We start from the raw sequence: 27,730 nt of genomic DNA, 5'->3' as shown, positions 1-27,730 counted from the left end.
CTACAGTTTTTGACTGTCAGCAAACAAACCTTTCTGAACGTATTCACCATTGTTGCTTACCCCATTTAGCTTTCTCTATCTCTCAGCAAGATTGAGTGCTTGTCTACACAAACAAAATTATACTGCTTTAACTCTACCAGGATCGTCAAAGAGTACAACTAGTGTGGAAAGGGGAATAAGCTATACTGATATAAAGCACCTATATACAAGTATAACTGCATCCACACTTACGGTTGCACCAGCAAAACTGTTTCACTCTAAAAAAAAAAAAAAAAAGTCACACCCCTAACTGACATAGTTATACTGGTACAAGACCAGGCATAATACTGAGTATTATATTTGTAACTCTGCTGCCATGGTGAAGGAGTCAACAGCCATAATAATTCCATTGTTCACTGATAAGTTTGGTACATGCTTTTAATGTACATGAGTCAAAAGCAATGGATTGGTGCATATTTTTACAGATCAAGCTGTAATATTAACATGAATGTGACTTTCAGCTCAAGTTACAGATTGCCTGTGAAATGCTTTCCCAAAATGGAGCAAAAAGATGCTTTTTATAAAAACACCTGGCACTTTCATGTCAAGTCTTTCTCCGAATCAGTGTTGTCTGGTAAAGCAGGATCAGGCCTATTTGGAAACAGCAGAAGGTTAAGCTCGTCTCTGAAAGTTGTGGTGAGGCCTAATTTGCTTATCACCTGGGGTTTCCTTTTTCTCCCAAATTTAGGCATGCCAGTAATTTCTATGGTGATTGGTCTGGTCATGCTTGTATACTAGTTTATTGTACATGGGAGTAAAATAGCCAAATATCTGGAACATCTGAGTTGGGGAAAGGGAACATGAAGAAGTCTACAGGAAAGAGAACATGAGGGAATTATATTAAAGCCTCAGTTTGCTCAAAGGCCCAAAGTTCCCTTTTCCATCCCCATCAAGCCATAGCTACTGAAATCTGCATGGGCCTAGTGCACTGCACTCAGCTTGGTTAGCACTAAATGCGACAAGGCTCTTATTAACTCACAGGTAAGGAAGGGCTGCAGTTAAATGAGTTACTCATTAACTCTTAGGTAAAGCAACATAATTAAATAGGGCACTTTGTAAGCCACAGGTAAGCAGTCTGCTCAATAATGTACAGATAAAGCAATTCACACTTAACTAGAGTGCTTCTTAACCAAGAGCAATAATTCTTATCTATGCTTTCATGCAGAAGGATCTCAGAGTGCTTGACAGACTGTGGACCACATTCTGTTCTTGTCTGTTGTCTAGTCTCTCTAGGTATGTCTACATTGCAATGTAAGTGCAGAGTTCACACTCAGGTTCAAACCTAAGCTCCCTTCTATCTACACATGAATTGTGCTAAGCCAGGGCTCGGGCCCAGGGTCCTAGGACCCCCTGGGGATGAAGAGTCCAAGTTTGACTCAAGCCAAGAAGGTTCAAGCCCTATTGCTTTGCAATGTAGATGCAGCCCCACGGGACTTCTGCTTTAGGAGTCTGCCTAAAGTATCCCACAATCCCATGGACCAACTTTCTTTGTCTTCTGGACAGTTATGTTTTCCCACACTGCATCACAAACAAAGGGCTAGAGTGGCCACATTTTGGGAGGGTACTAGGAAGTCTGGATAAGGGTGCTTGGACTCGGACCCACATAATAGAGTATAGACGCTGGAGCTCCAGGTTGGGATCCAGGATTCAACAACTTTGAATCTGGGGTTACAAATAGCCCTAAGTGCTCGAGACCTAGGGTCTGCTAACTCAAGTTCTAATAATCCTGGGTTTACATTTTAGCATAGACCTACCCCATGAGTCTGTGAGCATGTCCACACTAGGAAAAAAGGTTAGAAGGCCGAGGTAAATTCTAGCTAAACCTACAACGGCCTTGTCCTCAGTAGGATGTTAGTTACTACATGTTAGCTTTACCTTTTTTGCTAGTGGACTCAAGGCCTGCAGTGTTTGAGGTTTACTGAGGGCCAGTAAATAGGGGCCTAAATACCTTTGAGGATCTGGGACTTCAGGATTCTCTCCTGTGCCTATGGTTAGGGCTATTTTACATGCAGAATTGTAATGGTTGAACTTAACTCCTTATCTTAAATTGGTTTCATTAAATTGGTGCAAAAGTCTGTGTGGACACGTATTTTGTCTTAAATCAGGCTTATTCTGATTTAGATTAAATTGATTAGGAACAGGTGTAAGCTGAGCCAAAGTAAGTTACTCAAAACAACATAAGAGGGTCCATTCAGGGGTTTGCACAGGTTTAAATTCGGGTGTAGATAGGGCCTGATTCTCCATTGCTCTCTGACTTGTGCAGTCATTTACACCACTGCAAAGTGGGTAAAAAAAATGCTACAGTTCTGATCTGCTGTAAATGACTGCACAAGATACAGAGCAATCAAGAATGAGGCTTATTGTGCTTGCTAACTTACAGGTGGAGTTCCTCCCAGTTCATCAAGGTGCACCAGATGGAATAGTGAGAAAGAAGAGAGCAAAGACAACAGGAGGAAGAGGAAAAACAGATGAAAGGTATTCTGTCAGCCCAGCAGCACCTCTCGTCAGTCACAGACCGGAAGGATTACCTCCAGGGAAGCCAGTTCAGGTAGCAAGAGTGATAAGGGATAGATGATTCACCCAGCTTGATATAAGGAAAGAAATTGTAACTTGGTTCATAATTTTGTCCCCCTCTATTTTGGCCACTGCTTGGGTTCTTTCCACCATGAACAGATTTCGGAAATAGATTATGATTCCCCCAAATCTGTGATGATTCCTTATAATTATTATTGTTAATTGTAGCTCATTGGGAAAGAGACTCTGCTATGCAATATATTTTGGTTTGGTGAACAGGAGAAAGAGTGCACATATCTGATCTGCTCTTCTGTCCAGTTAGGTTTTATGAATTGCATTTTCCAGGCAAGTTCATTCTTCTAACTAATCTGTTCTTTTATTAGGTATTTATTTCAACCAGGGTCATCATACAATTAAACTCTCCTCATAATGTCCTTGGCTTTTTATATCACCACTGGCCACTTCATCCCAAACCTTGTCATGTTCAATTAATAGTGGCATTGATAATATCCTGGTCCTTCTGTAGCTTTGCATGCATGATGACACTCATGGACATAGTGGGTCAAATTGAAGGCAGTGGAGTTAAGCCAGCAATGGATGGCTATATAACTGTGAGGAAATATATTGATTCCATGTACTTTGCCTTTAAATCTTTAACTCTTTCATTTTGCTTGCTGCAGAAACTGTGGTATGAGGTGTTTTAATGTGGAGGATTTTGTGGAGATTTGATATTTGTTGGTTAACCTATGTTAAAAGTACAGCTCCTTTTAGAAGATATAATTTTCTTATGGGCTTTATGAGTTTAAAAAAAAACACTTCTCACATACCTTGTTCTTGTGTGTGTGGTAGAGACAAGGCTGCATGGCAGTTTACGCAGCTTTGGGTGTTAGCAATGTGTTGTGGAAGCATGACAGTAATAAGTAAGAGTTGATAAGTCTTATATTGATGTAGGTAGAGCCTGAGAAATGGAAGTGGAGGGTTTGACCTTAACCATGTGTTTGCTAGCTTTTCAGCATCTGAGGAAAAATGTTACAATAGCAGAATGTAAGAACCTTAACTAGCATTGAAAAAAGGGTGGTTTTCTGCCTGGGATATGCCTTAGGCCTGGTCTACACTGGGGGAGGGGGAATCGACCTAAGATACGCAACTTCAGCTATGAGAATAGCGTAGCTGAAGTCAACGTATCTTAGATCGAATTAAAATTACTTACTTCGTGTCCTCGCAGCACTGGATCAACAGCCGCGGCTCCCCCGTCGACTTTGCTTCCACCTCTCACACTGCTGGAGTTCAGCAGTCGACGGGAGAGCGATTGGGGATCAATTTATTGAGTCTATACTACCCTCGATAAATCGATCCCCGATAGATTGACTGCTACCCGCCGATCTGGCAGGTAGTGTAGATGTACCCTTAGATATGAGGGGAAATGGGTTTTTTACCCACTCGTTTCTTTTATCAGGTGTTCACCAGAGCTGGTTTCAAACTTCCAAATTCCAGTGAAAATCTTCATCAAAATTTCAAGTTTTGACAGAAAAGATGAAGAAAACTGACAATTATCCCCCTCCCCTACCACCACCATTTTTCAAACAGCTTTTATATTCATTGAAATAGCCCCTTACCTTTTTGAATTTCTTCTTGTGGCATAAGGCATTTTTTAAACTCCCTAATTACTTTTCATTTGGTCTGACATGGCTTCAGTGTTCACTGAATGGAACAGGTATGGTAACAAATGGCCAGGTTATTAAAGCAGAGGTTCTTGACATCCCAGAAAAGAGGACTGTGAGTTACCACTGTCAACTTCTGGCACTACAAAATTATATACTATGCATGGTGATTTTTAAGATACTAGAAAGGAAGACTGAGCTGTCAGCATGTCTGCAAATAATTATTAAGGAAAGGAATCTGTAGGGCTTGGGATTGACTTCACCTCTGGTCCAAAATAAAATTTAGCCCTGAGACAAATGTGAATGGGGAGAAATATTCAAGGATATGTGTTAACAGTAAGCTGTTGTCTAGGTATGCCATGAGTTGTCCATTAGGAGACCAGGAGAGAGATGAAGCCGCCACTGGGAGTGGAGCTGGCGCCACTGGTATTCACGATTAAAGGGCATGATAAGGACTTCCAGGGAGAGAGCCCTGGGAGGTGCTCAGTGGAAGCACAGCAAGGGGGTTTATGAGGCCAAGCCCAAGGAAGGTGGAAGTTGATTTGAGTTTGTGCCTTTGGTGTGGGTTTGTTAGGGGCTTCTAAGGGAAGGCCTTGAGAGTCCCAGCCTTGAGAGGATTTACTCATAGACTCTACTCATAGACTTTAGGGCCATAAGGGACCATCTAGTCTGACCTCCTACACATCACGGGCCACAGAACCTCACCCACTTACTCCTGTAATAGTTACTGAAGTCCTCAAGAGTGAGCCTAGAGAGTCTGCTGGGGAGAAGGCCAGATAGGCTGAGCAGGAAGAAGCCCAGGAAGACAGCAGCAAGGAACTGGATGAAGCCCCAGTCCTTGGCTGCCGGTTATAGGGACCTTTGGCTAGAACCTGGTGTAGTGGGAGGGCTCAGGTTCCTCTACTCGGCACTGAAGAAGGTTGCTTGAAGCCCCTGAGATGGGGATAAGGACGAGTGAAACCCAGGGAGAAAGGGGGTGAGGGCCCAGAGTTGAAGCCAAAGACCTAATCCAGGGTCTTGGACTCTGGCTTGTTGGACTGTTATCCCAGAAGAGGTGGACATAAATCATGATCTGACCAGAGGGTTGAGTCATTGGAAGAGGTGGACCACTGGAGGACCAGAACAGCGATCATGAAGGGGTGCCAGAGAGGGACAGGACTGCTACACCATGCCAAGTCATGAGGAGGCGCTACAGCGGTGAGTGCCCCCCTTCACTAGAGATAAGATGCCCCTACATGCCTGTGTAAGGCCCACACGCCATGGAAATCACTCACTTCTACTGCACTAGGAAGGGTCCACAGAAGTGGACACTGCACAGCCCTAAGTGGTGGCCTCCCCACCACAGGCTTCCCTGTTGTTTCTACTCTCGGGGAAGGAGCGGGCATGAGGAGGGCATGGGTGCCAATATATCATGCCTACACAGCCTGCCATAGCTGGTTATGTGGGTTTGATCACTTTGAATCACTTGTTGGGGCTGAAGATTCCTGTCCTCAGCCCTCCTATCTTTCAGAGCATTTTCCTCAAAGCAAAGCCCTTTATTCAGGCTCAGCTCTGTTTCTGAGGGCTTTGCCCTAGAAGTGCAGAGACTTATGAAACCACATCCTTTCACCCCATCAGACTGGGAAAGCCCATATTGTAGCTATTAGCACAGCAATGACAGCAGCATGTGGATAACTAGAAGGCCTTCTCCCTGAGTGCCATTAAACCACTACCTTTTCATGAGAGGAGCACTGAATGCCTCCTCACCCAAATAAAACAGTCAGCCTTTTATTCATTTCATCATTATCTAGGGCTGCCACATTCAAATGATTCTCCAGCAGTCCCTTCATTTCGGAGTACATGTGTTGAGAAGGGATTGGAAGCCTTTTGATTAAGAATAAGAGGTGATGACACTTACAACCAGTGCACGGTTGTTATCATTACCAGGTACCCTCACTTCCACGGAGCTCTCTCTCTAGGTTGCCTCTGATATAAAGCTACTGTACTCTGGGGCTTAATTGAATGGAGCTATTCTATAAACACACACACACATATTCCTTGAATCCCAAAAAGATCCCTAGGGAGGGAGGGATCGAGGGGGGAGGAGAGGAGAGACAGATGTGTCTAGTCCCTAGCAGACTGTGTGAGAGAGAGAAAAAGACTTCTTTGTTCCCTGCAGACCTGCTTGCCATCCACCAGAAAGTATCTTTTTTTTCCCGGATGTCGAATGAGTGGTTTGACCACCCACTTTTAATCCCACGATTTTCTGCTTTTGGCCTGGATTATCATTCACCTGAGGCCACCTTTCCTGCTTAGCTCACCGTAAATTTACACAAGACACCTAAGGGTAAACATCTGCCCTTTTGACCTTATTTACTGTTCATACATATGACTCTGACTCTGTCGTGGGTACATCATCTTGGTGACAACCTGGGAAGGAAACCTGCTATCTACCCATCAGGATCCAATCTGTTTCCTGAGATTTTATTCTCATATACATTTTAAATCCATCCAGAAACTGCAGCTGGTGTAATGTTCGCCAGACTTGTTAAGCAGGGTTTGTTCAGTGCACTGGTGATGCATCATCTACACTGGCTGTCTATTTTTCTGGTTTATTCTAAGGTGTCGGTTTTGACTTCTATATCCCTAAAAGGCCTGGGACGTACCTATTTCTATTCCCATACAGTTGTGGTCAGCATAGGCACTCTGCTATACCCTCAATGGTATAAAAGACAAGGGGGCTTTTGGCAGGGTTATTCGCCATTTAGAGCTCTGCTCCTTCTGGAATTTGCTCCCTCCATCTTGGGTTGTAATAGCCTGAAGTTTGTTAACCCTTTGTTGCCCCTGGCTTGCGTGGCTGGGGAGAGCTCAAGTTTTTCCAGGGTGCCTATATCTTAAAATAAATACTCGTTGTTGTAGAAGGCAGAACTAATGGCCAGGAAAATTGTAACCAATGAAAAGAAATATTTCAGTATGTAGTCAGTCTGTGGAATTCACTGCTGCAGAAGGACATTGTGTCAAAAGTGGTAAATATGATTTCATATTGTATCTTGGCTTACATAAAGGTAATCAATCTAATCTCCTAGCTCAGAATGTAAATTGATCCCCCGCAGGAATCAGGAAGGAATTGTTCCTACAGGAATGACAACTAATGTTTGATTAAGTGCCCTGATATCTTTCTCCTTCTGAGTTCTGCCCTCATGGTAAAGATATGCAACATATTGGTAAGAGTGATGTTTCTAGAGGGGTCCAGACATGTTGCAGTAGCTCAGTGGATCAGGCACTAGACAGGGATTTAGGAGGCCTTTGTTCAATTCCCTGCTCTCCCATTGGACTGCTGGGTGACCTTGGGCAAGTAAATTGCATTCTCTGTGCCTCAATTTCCCTATCCATAAAATGGGGATGATACTTGCCTCCTTTGTGAGGTTCTCTGAGATCAAAGATGGAAAAATGGTATACAGGACAGAGGTGGTGTTTTATGACTACGTTTGACTTGTGTGTCTTGTTAAAGGAATATATCTATTGCATTATGCAAGACACCTCTCCAAAACTTACATTATTTTTAGACTCCATCACTTTTTGCCATCCTGATGTTGAACTACTGTATCCCCGAAAGCATGTCGGTCTGCATGGGGTGTCTTGGTTTTGATTTAGGATATCTGCAACCTGCAATCTTAGTGCGACAGGACTTGCCAGTCAAGCATGGCAGGAGAACAAAAGGGACAAATAAGATGCAGATTCCTTTACATGCTCTCCATCACTAAGTGACACCCCCCGCCCCAAATATCCTTTTGCATCTCGTCTGCTTCCTGTTAGTCTCCTGTCATTAGGCCTCCGTGCCCACAGCCATCAACAGTTTGCTAACATGACAAAAAAAATAAAAACCAGCTTGACACCCAGAGCAATCTTGGCAGCTAAGCCCCATTCCAAATGTGTTTTCTTAAGCATCACTGACATTTTTTTCTTTCCCCGTCTTTATTTTTCAAGTCCAGACTTGACTGCTAGCGAGCGGGGGATTTCTGTGGTTGTGCTTGTCATGCTCCATGTTTTCTTTGTTTGACAATGTGTGCAGAGTGCTGGTCACCCTCTCCTCTTACTAGATAAAATGCACAGGGATGAAGAGGCTTACTTGCCATCTGATGCCCCACTGAGTGTCAGAGTACATGGGGTATGCATGCTGCTCTTTAGTTTGGGTCATTTGAAATGATAGATGTTGGAGGATGGTAGATTAGCTTCTGTTGAAATCCTAGAGGCTGCCTATGTCGGTAAATGTCATCCAGTGCTCAGCAAATGCATTCAGCTGAAATCAACAAGACCTTGGATTTCAGTCCTAAGTGACCACTAGAAGCACTGACAGCTTCTGCCCATGGAATAAACACTGCGACCTAATGGCACTTTCTGTAGCGTGCGCTCGCCCATCACTCCCTATCTCCTCTCCTATTTATAACATACCAAACTCTACCCAGAACACAAATACATTAACCTCCATTATAAGTGTCTTCAGTGAAAGCAAAGTTAAACAATTATATTATGATAAGTCAGAGGTAGAACCTGGTGAATAAGTTTTATGTTTAAGCTCAGTGGCAGCTCTGAAAAAGCAAAATAAACATTTTCAGGTCAAACTGAATCTGAAAATTTTCAGAATTTTTGGTGAATCAAAAAGGTCAGGGTTTTATAGTTGTTCCAGAGTGGGGATTTGTACCTGGGTCTACCAGATCTCAGGTGATTGCTCTAACCACTGGGCTAAAGGTTATAAAAAGGGAATGTAGTGGCATCACCACAGCCTCCTTCCCTTTCCCCAAGCCCCATCTTGTAAATGGCTGGAGTGATTCATGTCAAATTTGCAAATAGTTTCAAGTTGATCAAAATTGCATTTTTTCCCCTTTCGTGAATAAACTATTTCTTTGAAAAACTTCACCCAGCTCTCGTCACGTTGCTGTTTGAGTTGAGTCACACATTCTTACAGTTTCTTCTTGTACGGATCTTGGATTATAAACTGTGGGATACTGAGGGGGGAGATTCAGGGCTTGGATATTTCTTCTACTTATTGCATTGTTGGGTAACTTGTCTAAGAGTTTTTCCCTAAAGAATCTTTTGAGGAAAGTGTGGTCAACTGTACAGAGCACTGGGCTCTGCCATGGACTTGCTGTTTGATCTTGGGGTCAAATTAGTGTATCCAGTAGTTCCACACTAATTCCACTTCGAATTTGTCGATTTTCCAGTCCACACAAATACATTGGACAACATTGGAGGGCACCAGCCAGCTGCTCTCCAGGGGGCGTTCGTCGGGTCCCCCCTGTGCTAGCTGTCGCCATTCAGCCTGCCCCCCGGGGCCTCCGCTTCTGCGGCTCAACCAGCCTCACCCGCGTCAGGGAAAAGCACTCCCGGAGCCCGCGAAATTGGGGGGCAGTCTGTCGCCATTCCGCCCATTGCCCGTTCAGCCCCGGAATGCGGCGGAAAGCTGAGCATCAACTTCTTTCTGGTCAGTGACAGCATCTTCGCTGCACTGGAGCATGGAGCCTCTTTATCGCCATCGCCTTCACGTGCTCCGCGCTGGTCAAATCCATGGAGTGTCAGGCCCAGCACTTCCCCAGCACAAGTGGGCGGCCGCTGGAGGCCCTCGCCTCAGCACGGGGGGACATGAGGTGGAGATCTATGTGTGGGGTGGGGGCACGCAGCAACATGGACTGGCTCCGTGGGTTCATGGCAGGCAACGCTGCACGGTGGTGATATGGCTGCGTGTCTGGGGAAAGGGGGGACACTGCTGGACTGCGTGGATGCTGCTGGGTGGCTGCAAGAACTGTGTGGACTTCTGGACTCTGCATCAGTGAAGAGTGTGCAGGCGGGTCGCGCCCTAGACTGCCTCCTGCAGCCGCGCAGGAGTAGCCCTGACACCCACGGACCGGCCAGACAGCCACCGACTGCTCTCGTGGGTAGTGACAGCTGCCGCGAGGACCAGGCCACTGGCTCGCAGCGAGTGACCTCATCGTGCGGGTTGCTGTGGAGATGCGTGCCACGCAGGACATCACCGAATGCTGGGCATGGACCTGGGAAACATAACCTGCCAAAGCCCACCGCCCATCAGGATGGCTCCCAACCCGCGGTGCGGCCAAACTGGGTGTGGCCCACAATATGGTGACATGGGATTCCAAGGTTCACCCATCGCGTAGGTGCTTTTCACATGGTGCCTGGGCTACTTACTCAGGGTGGCTGCAACCACTGGTTGACCAACGGTGGGTTTTCAGGGTGTTTACGCCGTTCAAGGGACGCAGCCTTTGTAGATATGCCTGCAGGAACCCAGGTCCCAGCCTGGGCCCTACGATGCTGCTCTTCATCCGACCCTACCCCCAGCCCCACCCCCCCAGCCATGCCTACCCCTGCTCAACCCCTGGCTACAGAATGTGGGAGCAGTGTGACAAGGAGGAGGCCAAGTGGCTAGTGACTTGTGGTGGTGGAGCATCTGTGGAGCCGTGCCCAATATCAGATTGGGATTTGAGCTTGCTTGCTGCTCGATTATGGAGGAGGAGGGGGTATTGTTATGCTGCTGTGGCGGACCAAATGCGAATTTTGTGGCTGCTGCTGCCGCCAGGGGGCTGGCTGCTGTGAAGAGAGGCCAGCCTGGCTGCTGTGCTGCCGGGAGGCGCCAAAAGCTGTGCTCCTCAGGAGAAGAGGTAAAGTGGAAGATCCTGCAGTCCAGTTTCAGAGAGAAAGAGAGGTGAGGCTTTTAGTTCTATATTGACTCTTCTTTACACAGTTCCTGTTGCCGTCCCAGTTACTTGTTTTTTTTATTGAACGGTTTTTGTTTCCTTTACTATTTTCTTTAAAATTATTGTTTTTGCCAAACTTTTAAATTGGTTTTTAAATTCATTTAAAAACTTCATCAAACAGTTTCAAATTCAGTACAAAACAAGGATTTACACACAGACAGAGTAAATGGGACTCACAGGTACACAGACTGTGACAAGCTACAGGCTCTCACAGGGGTACAGGAAGGTGGGCGGTGGGGGGGGAGGACAGGGGAAGGGGAAGGGGGAAGGTGGGGGGAGGGGAGGGGGGGGGGGAGGGGGAAGGGGGTGAGGTGGGTGGGGGGGAGGGTGTGAGGCATGGGGGGGGGTGTCTGGAAGGGTTGGGGGGCAGCAGGGGGGCAGGGCCTGCCTTGCAGCAGCTCCTGGGGCAGGGCAGGGGCAGCACAGTGACACCCAGTGCAGCATACACCTCTGACCTTGACCTGGGGGTGTGTGACACCTCCCAGTTGTGTGACCTGTGGTGACTGTCCCTGTCTTTGTGCCTGCTACTATGTCCTGTCCTGTGCTCCTTCTAAACTCTCCTAACTAACCCCTTAACACTTCACAAACCCTTCACACAAAAAACTCAACAACACAACAAACATGAAAAAGGGGGATTTTTAAACAACCACAGAACAGGAAGGAAGCAATTCTCATTTTTTTAGGGAAAATCAGGGTTTTTGAAGCATGGAAGGACTTGAGGGAATGGGTGTTGTTTGAGTTTTGAAGGACCCTAGGAGTGGGAGCTTGTTTGGGTTTTGGGACTTTGCTTTGGTGGTGGTGGGGGTTGGTGGGTGCAGGGGGGTGGGGGTGGGAGGGTGGGGGTGGGGGGACAGGAGGGGCAGGCAGAAGCGGGGTGTGCCGCCGACATCCGTCCCACCTCCGCTCGAGCGCGAGTCAGTGCTCCGCTTGCAGTGCCCGCCTGTGCGTCCTGTCGCCTGCTGGTCCTGGCCGCCGCTGCTCGCTCTGTCGCTGTCCTCTGCTCTGCCGCTGCTGCTCCGCTCTGGACTGGCTCGCCTTGCTGCCAGGTCTCTGCTCCTGCCATCAGTTCAGCCATCCTGCCCTGCTGCATCTCGATTTTCAGGGCTGCGGGCGCCAGCCTCTGGGGAGGGGATGCCGGGCGGCAAAAAAAAGCAGGATGGCATGTGTGAGAGGAAAAAGACAGGCTAAAACCAGCAGAACAATCGAAACACTGAACAAAGTCATCAAGTGGTTCACTGAGAATCTCTCTATTTCACAAGTTCTCACTTTCTGCAGACAAGACAGTTCTTTCGCATTGCCTGGGTGATTTCAGGACATTGGCTCGCAGATCAGAGCAGCAGCCACAGCAGAACAGCAGTGAACAGGAGGCAGGACAGCAGAATCCGTGGCTAGCTGCCAGGCCCTGCTCAGGAAGATCTGCCTCCTGCCAGTCTCCGGCCTGTTCCAGCTCTCCTCCGCTGATCCCTCCGCTGCTCTCCTCTCCTCCCTGTCCCCCTGCTGCCCTTCCTCCTCTTGCTGCCCTGACCATTGTTATGCAAAAACGCATCAACTGCAAAACAAAGAAAAGTCAAGTGCAATCCCCAGCAGAAGCAGCAGTCGCCGAGCGAGATCACCTGAGGCGCGAGAGGAGGAGAGACAGAGAGGAGAGAGCCGGAGCAGCGAGCCACCCTGAATCCCTGCACACCATGGCCCCATGCTGCCATGCTCCCAGAGGCAATGCTCCATGCTGATGCCAGGCTGGCCTGCAATGCTCCCACTGTACCATGGATGGAACCCTACTCTCTCCCCTCCCACCCTCCATTCGAGTTTTCGAGGACTTCTTTCCTCCTCTGGAGAAAGAGGATTTTTGGATCCCTGTCTGATCTTATATACTTTCTTATCTCTTTTTTCTTATTTTTTTTTTTTATAATTTTTTTCCTGTTTTTTTATGTTTTGTTGATTTTGTTACCGACTGATTCTTCCAGATCCCGGGAGTCAGGAGGAGGTGAGAGGATAGGAGGGATCTGCTGATGAAGAGATCCTGGTGGGGGGGGGCCTGGTTGGGGCTAAGCACTGTCGCGCGCCCTCCTCCTCCTTCTCCCCTCCTTCCTCTTCTTCCCCATCTTCACATCCGCCGCTTCTGCCCGCCGACACCATCCCATCCTCAGAGTCCACGGTCACTGGTGCAGTGGTGGCAGACCCACCACCAGTGGCAGATGCAAGGCCGAGCAGAGGCATGGCTGGGGCTGGGCTTGGAGGGCCCCGCTTGGCTTTTTTTTTTTTTTTTTTTTTCAGGTTTGTCTTTTTTCAGGTGGCTCATTTTGCTGCATCCCGGCTCCCTCTGAGTGCACTGAGCTTGGTGAGACCTCTTTGTAGGTCTTTCTCTTTTTTTTTTTTCGCAGCAGAAAGCACAGGACTCAGCGCCCCACACAGCGATCAGATCCCAGACTTCAGTCTCAGTCCCCTGTGTCCTCTTCTCCTCCCTCTCTTCTTCTGACTCTGCTCTCTGCTCTGCTGCTCTGCATGCTGCGCTGCTGCCGATGCTGCTCCAGGAATTGAGATCAAATGAAGATCAAAAGCCCCACAGAAAAAAAAGGAATTCAATTTTTCCTGGGCTTTGTCTGGCTGGATCTCAGAATCTCTGCTCCAGAGCTCCTGAGGCCCACGCCAGTGGTGTACACTGTGGATAGCTCCTGATTGAGCGTTTGCTAATTCCCATGATTCCCTCCATAGCCAGCCCCATTCGACTTAATTTAAGCCCCCTCGTCTCCCTCGGCGGGGTGGGAGACCGAATTCACTAAAGAGCCCTCTAGGGTTAAGCAGCCTCATCCTGGTGTGCGGTTGCAGTTAAAAATAATTACGCGCTGCTAAAGACATATAAACCCTAGTGTAGACCAGGCCTTGGACAAGTCATTTCCTGTCTCTGGTTTCCTCTCTTATCCATTGTGTCCTGTCTATTTACTTTATAAACAATTTGGGGAAAGAACTGTCTCTTGCTCTGTTTGTGCAGTGCCTTGCATAATGGAGTCTTGGTTAGGCCCTCAAGGTATTACTGTAATAACAATAATTTAGCATAACGGTTAATAGTATGGAATAACCATGGTTCTTTGAAAATCAGTACAACAAAAAGGCTAAGGGAAAGAAACACATTTTGATTATACACAAAATGATCAATAAGGTTATGAGAGTGGAGACCTTGTAAACTGGAATAATAGTAATAGGATGAAATTGAATAGTGAAAAGTGCAAGGTCATGCATTTAGGGATTAATAACAAGAATTTTGGTTATAAATTGGGGACACATCAGTTGGAAGTAACAGAGGAGGAGAAGGACCTTGGAGTATTGGTTGATCACAGGATGAGTATGAGCCACCAATGTGATATGGCCATTAAAAAAGATAATGTGGTTTTAGGATGCATCAGGCGAGGTATTTTTAGTAAAGATAAGGAGGAGTTAGTACCATTATACAAGGCACTGGTGAGACCTCATCTGGAATACTGTGTGCAGTTCTGGTCTCCCATGTTTAAGAAGGATGAATTCAAACTGGAACTGGAACAGGTACAGAGAAGGGCTACTAGGATGATCCGAGGAATGGAAAACCTGTCTTATGAAAGGAGACTCAAAGAGCTTGGCTTGTTTAGCCTAACCAAAAGAAGGCTGAGGGGAGATATGATTGCTCTTTATAAATATATCAGAGGGATACATTTCAGGGAGGGAGAGGAATTATTTAAGCTTAGTACCAATGTGGACACAAGAACAAATGGATATAAACTGGACACTAGGAAGTTTAGACTTGAAATTAGACGAAGGTTTCTAACCATTAGAGGAGTGAAGTTCTGGAACAGCCTTCCAAGGGGAGTAGTGGGGGCAAAAGACATATCTGGCTTCAAGACTAAGCTTGATAAGTTTATGGAGGGGATGGTATGATGAGATAACCTAATTTTGGCAATTAATTGATCTTTGATTATTAGCAGGTAAATATGCCCAATGGTCTGTGATGGGATGTTAGATGGGGTGGGATCTGAGTTACTGCAGAGAATTCCTGGGTGCTGGCTGATGAGTCTTCCCACATGCTCAGGGTTTAGCTGATCACCACCATATTTGGGGTCGGGAAGGAATTTTCCTCCAGGGAAGATTGGCAGAAGCCCTGGAGGTTTTTCGCCTTCCTCTGCAGCGTGGGGCACAGGTCATTTGCTGGAGGATTCTCTGCACCCTGAGGTCTTTAAACCATTATTTGAGGACTTCAGTAATTCAGACATAGATTAGGGGTTTGTTCCAGGAGTGGGTGGGTGAGATTCTGTGGCCTGCATTGTGCAGGAAGTCAGACTGGATGACCATAATGGTCCCTTTTGACCTCAAGTCTATGAGTCTATTATTTTTTCCCATTTTGTCGGTAGGTCTTTCTCACTCTGTGCTAAGAGTTGCACTCCTGTTTCTCATAACTTGTAGAGCCAACTCTGCAATGAGGAGTGTGTCAGTTAGAATTTAAGAAGCATTTGACTTTGATGTTAAAAGAAATTAACCAAGGTTGCATTTTTCTGCTGCTGCACCTGTTCCACTCATACACAGAAAAGCTAGTGTTCACTGTGGGGCTGCTTCACACTGGTGAGATTGGATGCTGTGATTGACCATATGTTGATGAAATTATTCTTTTATCAGTAACTCTGGGTGAGACTGCTTCAGGAGCTGGAAAAATCCAGGAGAGGCCAAAGCAATGGTTTTCAGTGCTTGATGTTCAAGACAGCAAAGGTGAAATGGCCCGTTGCCCAAGACCCATATTTTTGGCACACGCAAATACTCATATCTGCAGGCCTGTGTCAACTGAAGCATCTGAATGCAGGCTATGGATGTGCCTGTGTTTCAACATTCAGTGTTGTTGTCTTCTAAAATGGGATGTTACTGGCTCATAGAACTCAATCCAGCTCCCAGTGGTTTCAGTAGGAGCCTTTCTATTGATTTCCCTGGGAGCTGGATCAGGACCTTAATGAGAATATCAAGTGGGTTGTAGGAGGGGGACAGAGAAAGGAAATGGGAATGGAGCAACGCTGAAATAAAAGAGTTGGGTGCCTGAGCAGCCCAAGAGGAGGAAATGAAGATAGATGGGCTGCTTGGATTGGAAGGCCTTTTGGATGGGGCCCATCTGTTTGTACAGGGCCTAGCACAGTGGGGTTCTGATCCATGACTGGAGCTCCTTGGTACTACCAGAATGCAAATAATAATGAAATGGGCTTGAGCTGCAAAGCTTAGATCTCATTTTCCCAGGGTGGAGATCTAGAGTTTAGGTTGGGCTCCCATCTAACTAAAGAACTCAGCATGAAGATCTGGAGCGTATCTGTAGAAAAGGGTGCTGTATAGGAGAGACCAAAGCAGACCTAGGAAGAAGAAAAAAGAAAATAATGGCCGAAGTACTCTAAAAAGTAGAGCTGAGCAGGAAATGACCTTTCCATCCCATGAAAATTCGAGATTTCAGATCAGAATGAAAACTTTTTTTTATACTCCTCTTGGTCTGCTCAGTCAGCAACCTTTTCATTTCAGCATCATCCAGTTCTTCATTCTTGACGATAATTGCTTTCAGCTATATACACAAACTATATAAGTTGTGTAAAGAAAGTTCTCTAATATAACACCAGTCTTTAGATGGCTACTTTCCCAAAAGCTGCTGTTGGGAGCTTTCTTTCAGATGCCTATTAAGCACCAGCCTGATCACAGAAATCAAAAATGCACAGAAAAGGTTCAACTCATCCCTGGGGAATGCCACTGATGTTGCATTAGGGATGAATTTGGCCCAGATCATTTTTACTGGGCTGTATTGCAACTGAGGGGTTGTACTTTCAGTACTGCCAACACTTGAGACTTTATCGCAAACATCCGAAAATATTTGGATCAGGTCCTTAGAAAAATTGTAAAATGAAAAGACATTTCCAAAATGTTGAAGTGGGATACGTCAACAATTTTGAAAGTTCTTTCAAAATTGTTTTGAGTCAAGAAATTTGTTGAAATCAACCCTTTTCCACAAAAAGTTTTGGTTCAGACAGATCAACATTTTTCAGCAAAAGAAGTTTGTTTTCTCAAATTCCTGACCCGTTCTACTAAGGAGTAGTTGGAGGACCATGTCCCTCATGTTGAGAGATGTCATTCATCATAGTTACCTATGTTCCATACAGATTTGGTATCCCCTTCCCTCTTAATGCTTGAAAATCATTTACATCAGAAATAGACTCATGAAACTGGAGGTACAATATGTTACTTGCATTGAAGGAATGAGTCCCATAGTTCTTAAGTTTCCACAGATGATTGTTCTGTGTTTCTCTTTTTGGGGTTTTGTCATGCATGATGTCCTACATCTGAGCCTCAGCAGGTTGAGGTGTGGGTGGCACACAGGAATAAGTACCAGGAACCGCAATTTAATAAGCCCAGTGTTGGAGAGAATGTAATTTTAAAACACATTGTCCCAGCTAACTGATGCTTATAGCTGGAATCCAAAGACAAGAGTTTATACTTGGCTGGGAGAAACAAATAGGTTAGGGGTTTGTTATTGAAGTAGATGGGTGAGAGTCTGTGGCCTACATTGTGCAGGAGGTCGGACTAGGTGATCATAATGGTCCCTTCTGACCTTAAAGTCTGAGTCTGAGTCTAAATATATATATTGATCTGTTTTGTAGCCATTACCTGATTGGCCTTCTAGGCAAAGAAAAATGCCAGCCCCTATATCAACACTTATTTTTAAGATTTTTCAAAGGCAGAGGGTTGTGATCATCAACCCAGAAGAACCCTTCTCTTTGCTCCCCATCCTGATAGCAACAATCAATACACTGAGCATGCACAGTGGATTGTCTCTTTCCATATATTCAGCTTTTTCCATGTGGCCATAGGGAATATATGGCTTGAGCTTGCAGGTCAGGGGTGCAGGTGAAATGGAGGGCTAAAATTCATGTTCTGCTGTGCCAAATGGTGGCGGTAGCTCCAAAGCCTGCAGAATTTCTATTGCTAGCAAGTACATTATTTCCAACAAATCATGAGATTGGATTAAAACTCATGAGACTTTTCTTAAAAAAATACATTTGGGTTTTTTTTTCTTTGCTTTCTGGTTTTCAAACTTTTGGGGTTTAAATGGGTCACATTCTCAAGCTTTTCTCTGTAACCCTGAGAGCTAGGAACATTTTTTTTAATGAAAGCTGCAATTCTTACATATTCACATAACTCCAGAAGCTGGAGCTTTAAGAGAACAACCAAATATCACAAGATCTGTAACACTGCAAGTGCAACCTTTCAGTTGCAAGACACCTCAGTAAAAATGATCTGGGCCAAATTCATCCCTAGTGTAATTGCAGGGTGTTACGCCAGGCATGAATTGAGCCTCATTTGCCTTTTCTGTGCATCTTTGATTTCTGTGATCAGGCTGGTGCTTATTATGCACCTGAAAGAAAGCTCCCAACAGCTGCTTTTGGGAAAGTAGCCATCTAAAGACTGGTATTATGTTGGAGAATTTTCTTTTCTGTAGTTTGTGTTTACAGTTGAAAGCAATTCTCTAAGTCTTGAAAAGGATATAATTATTTGCTTTTACAATTAAATCCATATAAGGGGCTAGCTATTGTTGCATGCTTCTTGAAAACATGCTCTCTTTTGATTACTGTGATATTATTAATCAGTTAATTATCATCACTGAATTAAAATAAAATGCCCAAGTAAACAAATGCCTTTTCTCTAAGGAATGTATTCAAAGTCTTTTGTGTTTTGTTTTGGTTGTGTTTGGTTTTTGTTGTTGTCTTTTTGGTTCTTACAGAGGTGGTGCATGCCTCCCTGTCTCTGCAGATCTCCCCCAAATGACAAGCACGTGTGCATGCCTACAACTCTCGGAGATTGTGCAGGCCTCCTAAAGGTTGATGCTTTTGTAACAATTCCATCAGACTTCACCACAAGGTATTTGTCTGTCAGCAATGGCCAGCTAAGTGATTAGCTGACACAGCTACTCACTATATGGGTCACTGGCAGAACAGACAGGTTCAAAAATACAAGACATTAGTTCCAAACCCTCCTGAATGCCTTGCCTACTTCATTAAGCTTTAAGCTCAGTTGTCTTGTGCAGGCAAAATAACACATGTTGGCACTTAAAAATAAAAATAAGCTGTTTAAAAATAGCAAACTGACCCCCTACCGGGAGAGAAATGAATTTTTGAGGGTAGAAAATTTTTTTCCCTTCATTAGGGCTAGGCTGTATTCTCCATTCTGAACACCAAATTTACTTATTTGAACAAAAATTCTGCCCTGTGACTGCATTACATTTCTTGACAATTCTGGCCTTAATTTTTGCATGCCATGTGTGTACATCAGTTCTATTAAAACACAGACCAACTTCCTCCTTCTCTTAACCGCATACATGAAGTTAGTGTTAAGAAACAGTTCCAGTATTTTCATTTCTAGAAACTAGATATCTAACACTAAATTTTAACATGAGATTTTTTTTCACTGTAATTTTTCCACCCACACCCCTCCAAAAGCTCTTCACTCAAGCACAATTTTTACTGAGTGCAGGACTGAGAAGTATTGGCGACACGAGACGCAGATGGCATTTTAGCCCTTGAGATAAAGAATAGGTGTAAATGAGTGTTATGATTGTATACAAAGAGCACAAATGCAACAAACTACCATAGGAAGTAGATAATAAGCAAATTCTCTATGGAATATAAAAATCTATGGTATAACAGAGAAAGATCAGTAATCAAACTAATGGACTGAAAGATGGACAGCCAGTTGTCATTATGACAGGAAGGAGAAAGCAGTTGCTTTCCTATTAAAGCTGCATTTCATGCTGAAGTGGGAAGGGGAAAAGTTGCCAGGCATTTAATGTTTAATTTTTATTTTTTTTTTAGAATTATCCTAATGCTATTCAACATCAAAGTTTCATAAGGGCCTGGTTTCTTGGATTGCCTCCTCTACATTCATATATGTGAATTTCTCTTGAAGTGATAATGGCTGGTGATGAAAGCTATGGGATGGACTCAAGGTGATCCTGCTGGCCAAAAAAGTTGCACAGATGGAGGAAGTTAAAGAGCAGGTTTCATGAAATATAAAAGAGGCAAGTGTGATTGAAAGTCGGGGGATATATTTAGACGGAACAGGATCATATCCTAGTGCCTAGTTTCCATGGTGTCAAAGTCTTAGCTAAATCCTTATATCATAAAAAAAAAAAGTAGACAGAAACATTCTCTCTTAAATTTCGATTATGTGTCAGAAGGGCAGTAGGATTTGAAGATCTTGTCAACAGACAAAACGGAAGAGTATTATCCTTTTGTGTAGGATTCAGCACAAAAAAGATACAGCTCAGTTGACCACAAATAGAAATGCCAAGAGACACGAGCCAAAGAATAAACTGTACAGTTTGTGTAAAGGACTTTAAATAACTTACACTGGGCTTAAACTACCCAAAAAATATGTTCTGTTAACATTAAGGGTTTGACTTCAGCCTTTAAGAGCAAAGCAATTCAGAATTCAAAGGCAAAATATCTGTCCCGTCATGCCTCTGTATATCAGCCCATGGGGATGGCTTGTTTGCTATTGCACTACAGCCATGTGTGAAAATAATTCTTACTGGCAAAAACCACATTTTTTCCACTGGTTTTGCAGAAAAACAATTTTTTCCTCAGCTTTTTCCCACCCCTAAAAGTAAACAAGCACAGGTAAATAACACAAATTTGGGTGATGGTTTTTTCAGTGAGAAAACGGCACTATATCCTTTGCAAAAGTGGTGACTTTTCACCAAGGACCAAAGTGACAAACATCAGCATCTGGTACACTGTGATTCTGGATGTTGCCGAAAACAAATGATAGCCCTGTTTCTGGAAATACATATGCACGTGCTCATCTGTAATATGCTGGCAGCCCCATCATTAGGACGCCTCATTCTATAAAGTTAAGCATGTGCATAGGTGGTTGCAGGATTGAGGACAATAATACATGATTTGGGGCTCAAGCCAACTATTACTGAAACCAAAGGGAGCAAGATTATACCCTGCCTCTGGGAATATGACAAGTGGTGCTTGAGCTGAACAAAACTCATTCTTGGTTCAAATTCACAAAGTCTAATAAAAGTCACATACTTATATGATTTTAGCATTTTTCATCCAAGATGCTGCAAGTGAGGCACAGAGAAGGTTAAGTGATTGCCCAGCGTCAGTGAGTTGTGGAAAAGCTGGGGAAAGAACTCAAGTGTAGTGACTCCTGGTCCTTTTATCTAACTCCTACATCGCCCTGTCGCCCTAGTCTACATCATGGGGGGAAAGGGGGCATATAGCCAATTAAGATATAACTTTAAAAAAAAAAAGTACATCTTTTGAGTGCATCCCCCAAAAAAGAATATATATAGTTGGCCGCATTTTCCCCATGGTTACATTAGAAGTTGTTGCACCATTGCAAATGAGGGCATAATTTGCCTCTTTGAATTTCTATGGTACTCCTTTAAAGGCCCTGGCTCTGCACTTTGCTGCTCATGGGAACAGGCGTTGTCTCACACAGATCTGATTGCAAGATGGGTGCCTTAATGTTCAAGCATCCAAGTCAAACCAAATTTGATTTTAATTTAAAAGAATTTTTAAAAGTAAAACCACAAGTCAAACTCCCTCCCAGCCTGAATCCTTGCATGCCAAGTTTCAGACCTGAGCATATTTAAATTTTTACAGCCAAGCTATAAACCCTTGCAAAAATCTTATAATGGAAATGCTGACAGGCCCTTAACTACAGCAGCGCCAGCGGTCGCTGCTATAATAAAGATATTGCATGTTATCAATAATCCTCTTTTTGGCTGAATCCCTGTATTTCTAAAGAGAAAGGGCTTACTGACTTGGCAAATCTATTTTATAAACTTTGTCTCGGCAAAAGAAGAACCCTATTGACAATGCAACTGAGATCTGGGAAGGCACCACAGCCTGCCTGACTGCAAGATAGCAGCGAGCTGTGTGTCAAAATGGGGTACTTATATTTTTATCTCTGTCCTCTAGAAGTAGTGGGGAAAGAAAACTTCTTTTCTCTGAACAAGGCAGGGTCAGCTGAGTTATATAAAGATTGAGTAAACTGCTGCTCTTGGCCACTGGGATGGCTTTGATATGGAGAGAGAGTCTTCATATGCTGCTTTCCACTGGGCAAAGTCCTCCTAATTAGGTGGCGGATGTGTGTGTTTGTTTACATAATATAAATAAATACACCCCTTTTTCTTTGGCAAAGAGGAACAGGATGGTTCTTTCTTCATCCTGGACTAAAATTGAATATGCTAATACTTCTATTTAAATAACAATACATATAGGAAACACCAGCAGAAATGGATGAGATCTCAAGGATGACTCTTTTTTTATTCATTATTCTTTCTTTTTCCAGTAGAAGTTATTTTTAAAAGGTATATTTTTAGTTTGGCTACATAGTGGATTTCACATCCATTACGTTATGTCTCAGGCTTCACTTACTATACCCTGAACTTGCTCAAAAGATTGAAATACTCAGTGAAATCTCCTACAGTGAGGACAATGAATCTGATTTATCAAAGGGAAAAAATGGGTATAGTTCAGATCTGATTCTTCACAGCTTTACTCCACTATGTATACCATTTACAGTGGTGAAACTCCATTAGAACCCCCTTGGGTGTGGGGTTTTGTTTTGTTTTCAGATTTAGCAAATCAAGATGGCAGTCATACTTGCTATTCACCCCTAGCTGACTAGTAGCAAATAATTGTTGACTTTCCATATGGACAGGTATGTGGCACCTTTCCCCCAATGGACTAGAACTGACTGGATCTTTATTAAATGTTTGGTTTCCTGTGAATGCAGCAGTCCAGTGCCATTTTCTTCTCTCTCTTCCAAGGACTCTGCACTTGAATGGATTTAAAAGCTACAGGAACAAGCATTCTCCCCTTTGCTATTCTTGCAATTACTATACAGACCATGCAACTCATCCCCGCTTAGTTCTGCCAACTTTCCATCACCCCCTTCACTGCCTTTCTGCACACAACCTTCTGCTAAACAGCCCTCTTCCAGCACAGCCAAGTACTACACCAAACATGAACTACTACTAATGGTGGGTGGGGAGGGTGTGAAAAACTTTCTGGTAAAGAAGTGTTTGCAGAAGGGTGAAAGGGGGACATGGCGAAGGTTGCAGTGTATGGTCTGCAGTGACTGCTTACTCTGTCATGAAAGAGATGCCAGGGCTCAAGCAATTAGGTGCCGGAGCTCAAGTAATTTTTTTTTTACATTCATAACTGATGCAGCAAGCCCACGGGTGCCAGGGCTATGAACTGCCAAGCCTAGAGGTGCCGGGGCGAAGCCTTGAAGCAAATTTAACACTATCTGCAGTGCATAGTAGTTGTGGTGAAAAGGTGTGTGCTTGTGTGTGGAGGAGTAGCAGTGTTGTATTATTGGATGGATTTATTTTTCACTTCCGTGCTCTTGCGGGTTTGTGTCAGGTAGGGTGTGGGGATAGCAGCCCGAACTGCTTCGCAACAAAGTTCTTTGTGTATTAATATATGTAGGGCAAGATTTCAAGTGTTCAGTATTGGCCTAACAATATTTTGCCATTGCTTTCCGTGGCAGCAGAGTTAGGCCGGTGCGGGATGCTTTGGAAAATCCCACCTATAATATAAATGGTTCTCCTCTATCACACCAATGACAGACTTTCCCCTCATTTTACCCTAAGACTAAAGCTTACACAAAGCAGAACAGCAAGGATCACGTTCTACCCTCCATGATAGCTTACCATGTGGAAACAAAGGCATCACGATGGGTTCCTGGTTCAGACATGCAACATGGTCCCTCACTAGGGCTCCTAGCTGGTACAGTAATCCAAATAATAGGGAATTTATGTGAATGCCATACTGTTTAAGTAGCATGTGAGTTTCATAAAAGACTTATGAGTTTGGTTCATAATATGAGTAATGGTCCCTTCTGTATATTACAATCCATGTACATATGACATACTGGCTATAGGTCTGCTCTAACACCTATGGATGTTAAAACTAGACCTTGATTTAGATAGAACTGGATCAAAACCTGTGTATAATACATGAAATATATATGTCCTTTCCCCAAGAACTCATTGGGGGTAGCTGACGGTGTAACTAATGGCAGGATTTGATTCTAGCAGCTCACTTTCAGTTGCATGATCCAGACATATTTCTTATTGGCTTTTTAGAGAATATGCTCTAGAAACTGAAGCGAATGGAGGCAATAACGGAAGCTGGAAAACTACTTTGGAACAAATAAAAAGTGACTGAAAATCTTCATAGGAACTGACTCTGATCCCTTCGTAGAGGCTGTGAAGAAAGCAGGTAACTTTTTTTTTTTTAGATTTGTATTTCACTCTCTTCCTACTGGTACGTTTCCTAGTCTGTGGGATGGCAAGCGAGATACCCAAAAAACATGAGGGAGCTGGCGACTGCAGTATGTCTAATTCAGCCATGGACGTACAGAAAGTCTCATTAGGGAGCCTATTCTGAGGACAATACTCTGTCCACTGCTGCTAATGGACCATGGCAGTGGAAAGGCTCCTCATCCTGTGCTTACCCAGCACTGCAAAGTGTCCTTCCCCCACACATAGGAAAATCCCATGTAGGGAAGAGCATGACCCAAAGTATTTAAACTTAAACTCTGACATTTCTCACATTCTCCACATGAGATGACCTTTGACTGCTGAGAACTGGGGGGGAGGGGGCTTTCTCCCCAATGAGTTGTGCAGCCAAGACCCTAGAGACTAGTATATTTGCCTTTGAGTTTTGAAGACTAAGACTATAATTAGGAGGCACTGTTGGTGGAATCGACTAATGCCTTTTCTCCCAGAAGACACAAGTCGGGTTAGTAGGTAGTGGGAGATCAACTGTGAAAGTTGAGAGACACCAGCAGTTACAGAACTGGCAATTCTGCACTGGCAAACCAATAGCAATTGCAAATACCACCACAATTTCTGAATGATTTACAATACTCTCGACTGTAACTGACCGCACAGCACTGAGAGAAGAATGGATCACTTGGCACAAACAAGCCAGTTTTTCCAAAATCCTCATGACAGAAATCACTGTTGCTATTTTGGGGAGGGCACAAGAAGAGTGGGGGACTCTCCAAAGTAGATCAGAGTTTCAAATGGCAAGTTTGAAACCTTTAACCTTTAACCACTTATAAGGTTTTAGGGGTTGGGGAGGAGAGTGGGGCAAAAAGTGCAAGCACTGCAAAGAATTTAATAAAACCATTAACTAAACCATACTTCCAGGATGTACTTTTACCCAATTCTTTCCTCTCATGTTTGATTCATTATATTTACACACTTAGAATCTCTGCCAGAGCCTTTATTTTATTTTTTATACAGTACCAATAGCTAGGTCTTATTCATGTCTAACTAAAAAAAAATCTATTTCTTTTTGTTCCAGAGTACTGAAAATATTGCACCATCAGTTTCACACAATCGAGTCAGAAAAAAACTAACTTACTAGATTCTTAGATCATTCCACATGTACTTAACGGATTAAATCATCTTTCTACATATAAACCCTCCCTCACCAACTATATATGTTTTACACACACACTTGTGCACACACAAACACCCCTTTTGAGCCATAAGTTTTATCACGCAACTCTTAACACTGCAAAATGTGTCTACACTATTGTTTTGTTTTAAATGTTTGAAATCCACTGTGCCTTGTTTTCTTTTTCCTCATGGGGACTAAGATATTTTGCTTCAAAGTACACATTTTAAATCTATATAAAGGTGTCTCAGTACCCTGGAAATGAATACTTTGGAAATGTGTGACTGTGGTGGTGGTCCGGGGGGGTGGGGGGTGGCATAGAGTTATATATGGTTGGTATGTAAAATAGATGGCAGTCTCAGCATTAAAATGGATGCTAGCAATATCATCCTTAAAAGAAATTTCTTCCTCAAAGGGTTAAAAGGCTCAGAGCAATAAAATATTCATCATTGACAGTTTTAAGAAGGTAAAAGCATTTCCCAGGGGGCATCTTGTGGTGCTGTAGTCTCGCCTTATGCACAGTTTCCTATCTCTCACTTCCTTCCTCATTAGGTTGGTGTTGGGATAAAAGAGTAGAATGGGTCAGGAGGTCCTGTTCCAAGTAATTAGAGAGTTGCTTCTTTTATCTAAGTGTACCTTGTTAAAGTATATCGGTGTCAGCCAGGTTAATTGGAACTTTAATACATAATTGATGTTAATTTATGGCCCTTTTTGTTCCAGGATGCTCATGTGGACCCTACACTCAGGATACAGTTTTCTTGTTATTAATTATATACAGAAAACCAATATCCCCATGGGAAGAAACCAGTGTCACCCACAACATTATAAAAGATCCAGCATATCCATTATAGTTATGCAGATCTTCTGCTCCTAAACCTGAGCTGCCCAGTTTACTGGTAATTCATGATTTACAAATGCTTCTGTTCAGTGCTGGCATAAAATAAATGTAATTTCGCCTCTGGCCAGTTAACTCTACTGAGTTCAGTGGACCTACTCCTAGGTCCGACCATTGTAAGTGGGAGGAGTAAGATTGGACTCCAACATTATGGATGATTCTGTTAGTTTCATAACTACACAATCTATTTTCTCCCTGAATTTACAATAATCCATTTGGTAGCAGCAACTACTGCTTGGAAACTGATGAAATAGCGTGCAACACAAATTTAAACAAACAGTCCATGTAAAGATCAAATCTAAGACCCTCAGTTAATCGTTATACCAGTCAATACACTATATAAATTCCCTAATACCAGCCAAGGACCCTCTCCAGCAATAGGTCATAAGAAAAGAAGTAAAAAGAACCAGACTTCAGCTTCCCTGCATTTTTTTTTCCCCTCCAAGCTCCAATTTGCTCTGTTTCTGTCTTGCTTGGCTGGGAAATTGCACTGTGAGTGGCCTAAAACCCACCTGGCTCTGGTTTCTTGTTCCATTGTTGCCTTTAAATACCTACAAACTCAGGGCCACATGCCACCTTTCTGAAATCCCATCAGAGGGGGAAATAACTTGTCGTCTTTCTTCATGAACTGGAATTGGAAGCCCCCAGGAGGAGATAGCAGGTGCAGCACTGAAACTCTACAGATCCGCTTGTCCTAAGGGATAGCCATAGACTCAGCCCTGTGAATTCCAGGGCATCCATAAAGACAGTCCAGACCCTCTTCAGGGAGTCCTCCTCCCTGGCAGGAGCCATGCTGCTGTTGGTTCACCCTGCCGCGTATGGTCCTTTCTCCACCTCTGATATGAACAGAAGGTAGTTGGTGCTGGTCTGCCCAATACCAGCTCCCATGTAGATATCTTCATAGAAATCTGACTGTCTATGAGGAGCACACATTGTGTAGAATGGCTGCTTCCTCTTCTCTCTATCCCCATAACCCATCACCCTAGCCCAAAACCTGCAGTTCCCCTTCCCCAACCTCAGTTAGGGGGGAGCATTTTTTAAGAGCCGTGCTTTACCTTCCTCCCAATTTATCCATGTTTGGGCAGACTTTATCCTCCATTTTGATTCCCCTCCACAGCAAGGAATGATGGAGAACATGGTACTTTCAGAGTCTGGTGCCCTCGAACTGATGGGCATGTACCCAACAATACCTTGAACCCTTGCCATTCCAAGCTCAGTGACAGCTTATTGATGCTGCTGACGTTCACTTTCTCCTAGATGCTGCCAGGTTTCAGACTGGACAGACACACGCTAACCCTGTACAACTGGTTTTCCCCTTTAATTTATATCTTGACTCATTTTGCTCTCGGAAAACCAGCTGTGACATAACATAACAAGCCTGTTGTGGCTCACGCTGGAACA

The 27,730-nt window shown here is 44.0% G+C and overlaps 1 long non-coding RNA gene across 2 annotated transcripts; it reads left to right on the top strand.

Moving 5' to 3' along the window:
• Positions 1–2,433: 2,433 nt before the first annotated feature.
• LOC120371414 lies at positions 2,434–20,009 on the top strand. Of its 2 annotated transcripts, XR_005584334.1 has the most exons (4): positions 2,434–2,587; positions 15,599–15,688; positions 18,752–18,859; positions 19,810–20,009. It is a non-coding gene; the product is annotated as an uncharacterized LOC120371414 (long non-coding RNA). The 2 variants fall into 2 exon arrangements; XR_005584333.1 differs by lacking the exon at positions 15,599–15,688.
• Positions 20,010–27,730: the final 7,721 nt, after the last annotated feature.

This window comes from Mauremys reevesii, linkage group 9, assembly GCF_016161935.1.
Source record: "Mauremys reevesii isolate NIE-2019 linkage group 9, ASM1616193v1, whole genome shotgun sequence".
Lineage (NCBI taxonomy): Eukaryota > Metazoa > Chordata > Testudines > Geoemydidae > Mauremys > Mauremys reevesii.
The sequence above is the reverse complement of the archived record's forward strand: the minus strand, read 5'-3'. Positions and strand labels throughout refer to the sequence as shown.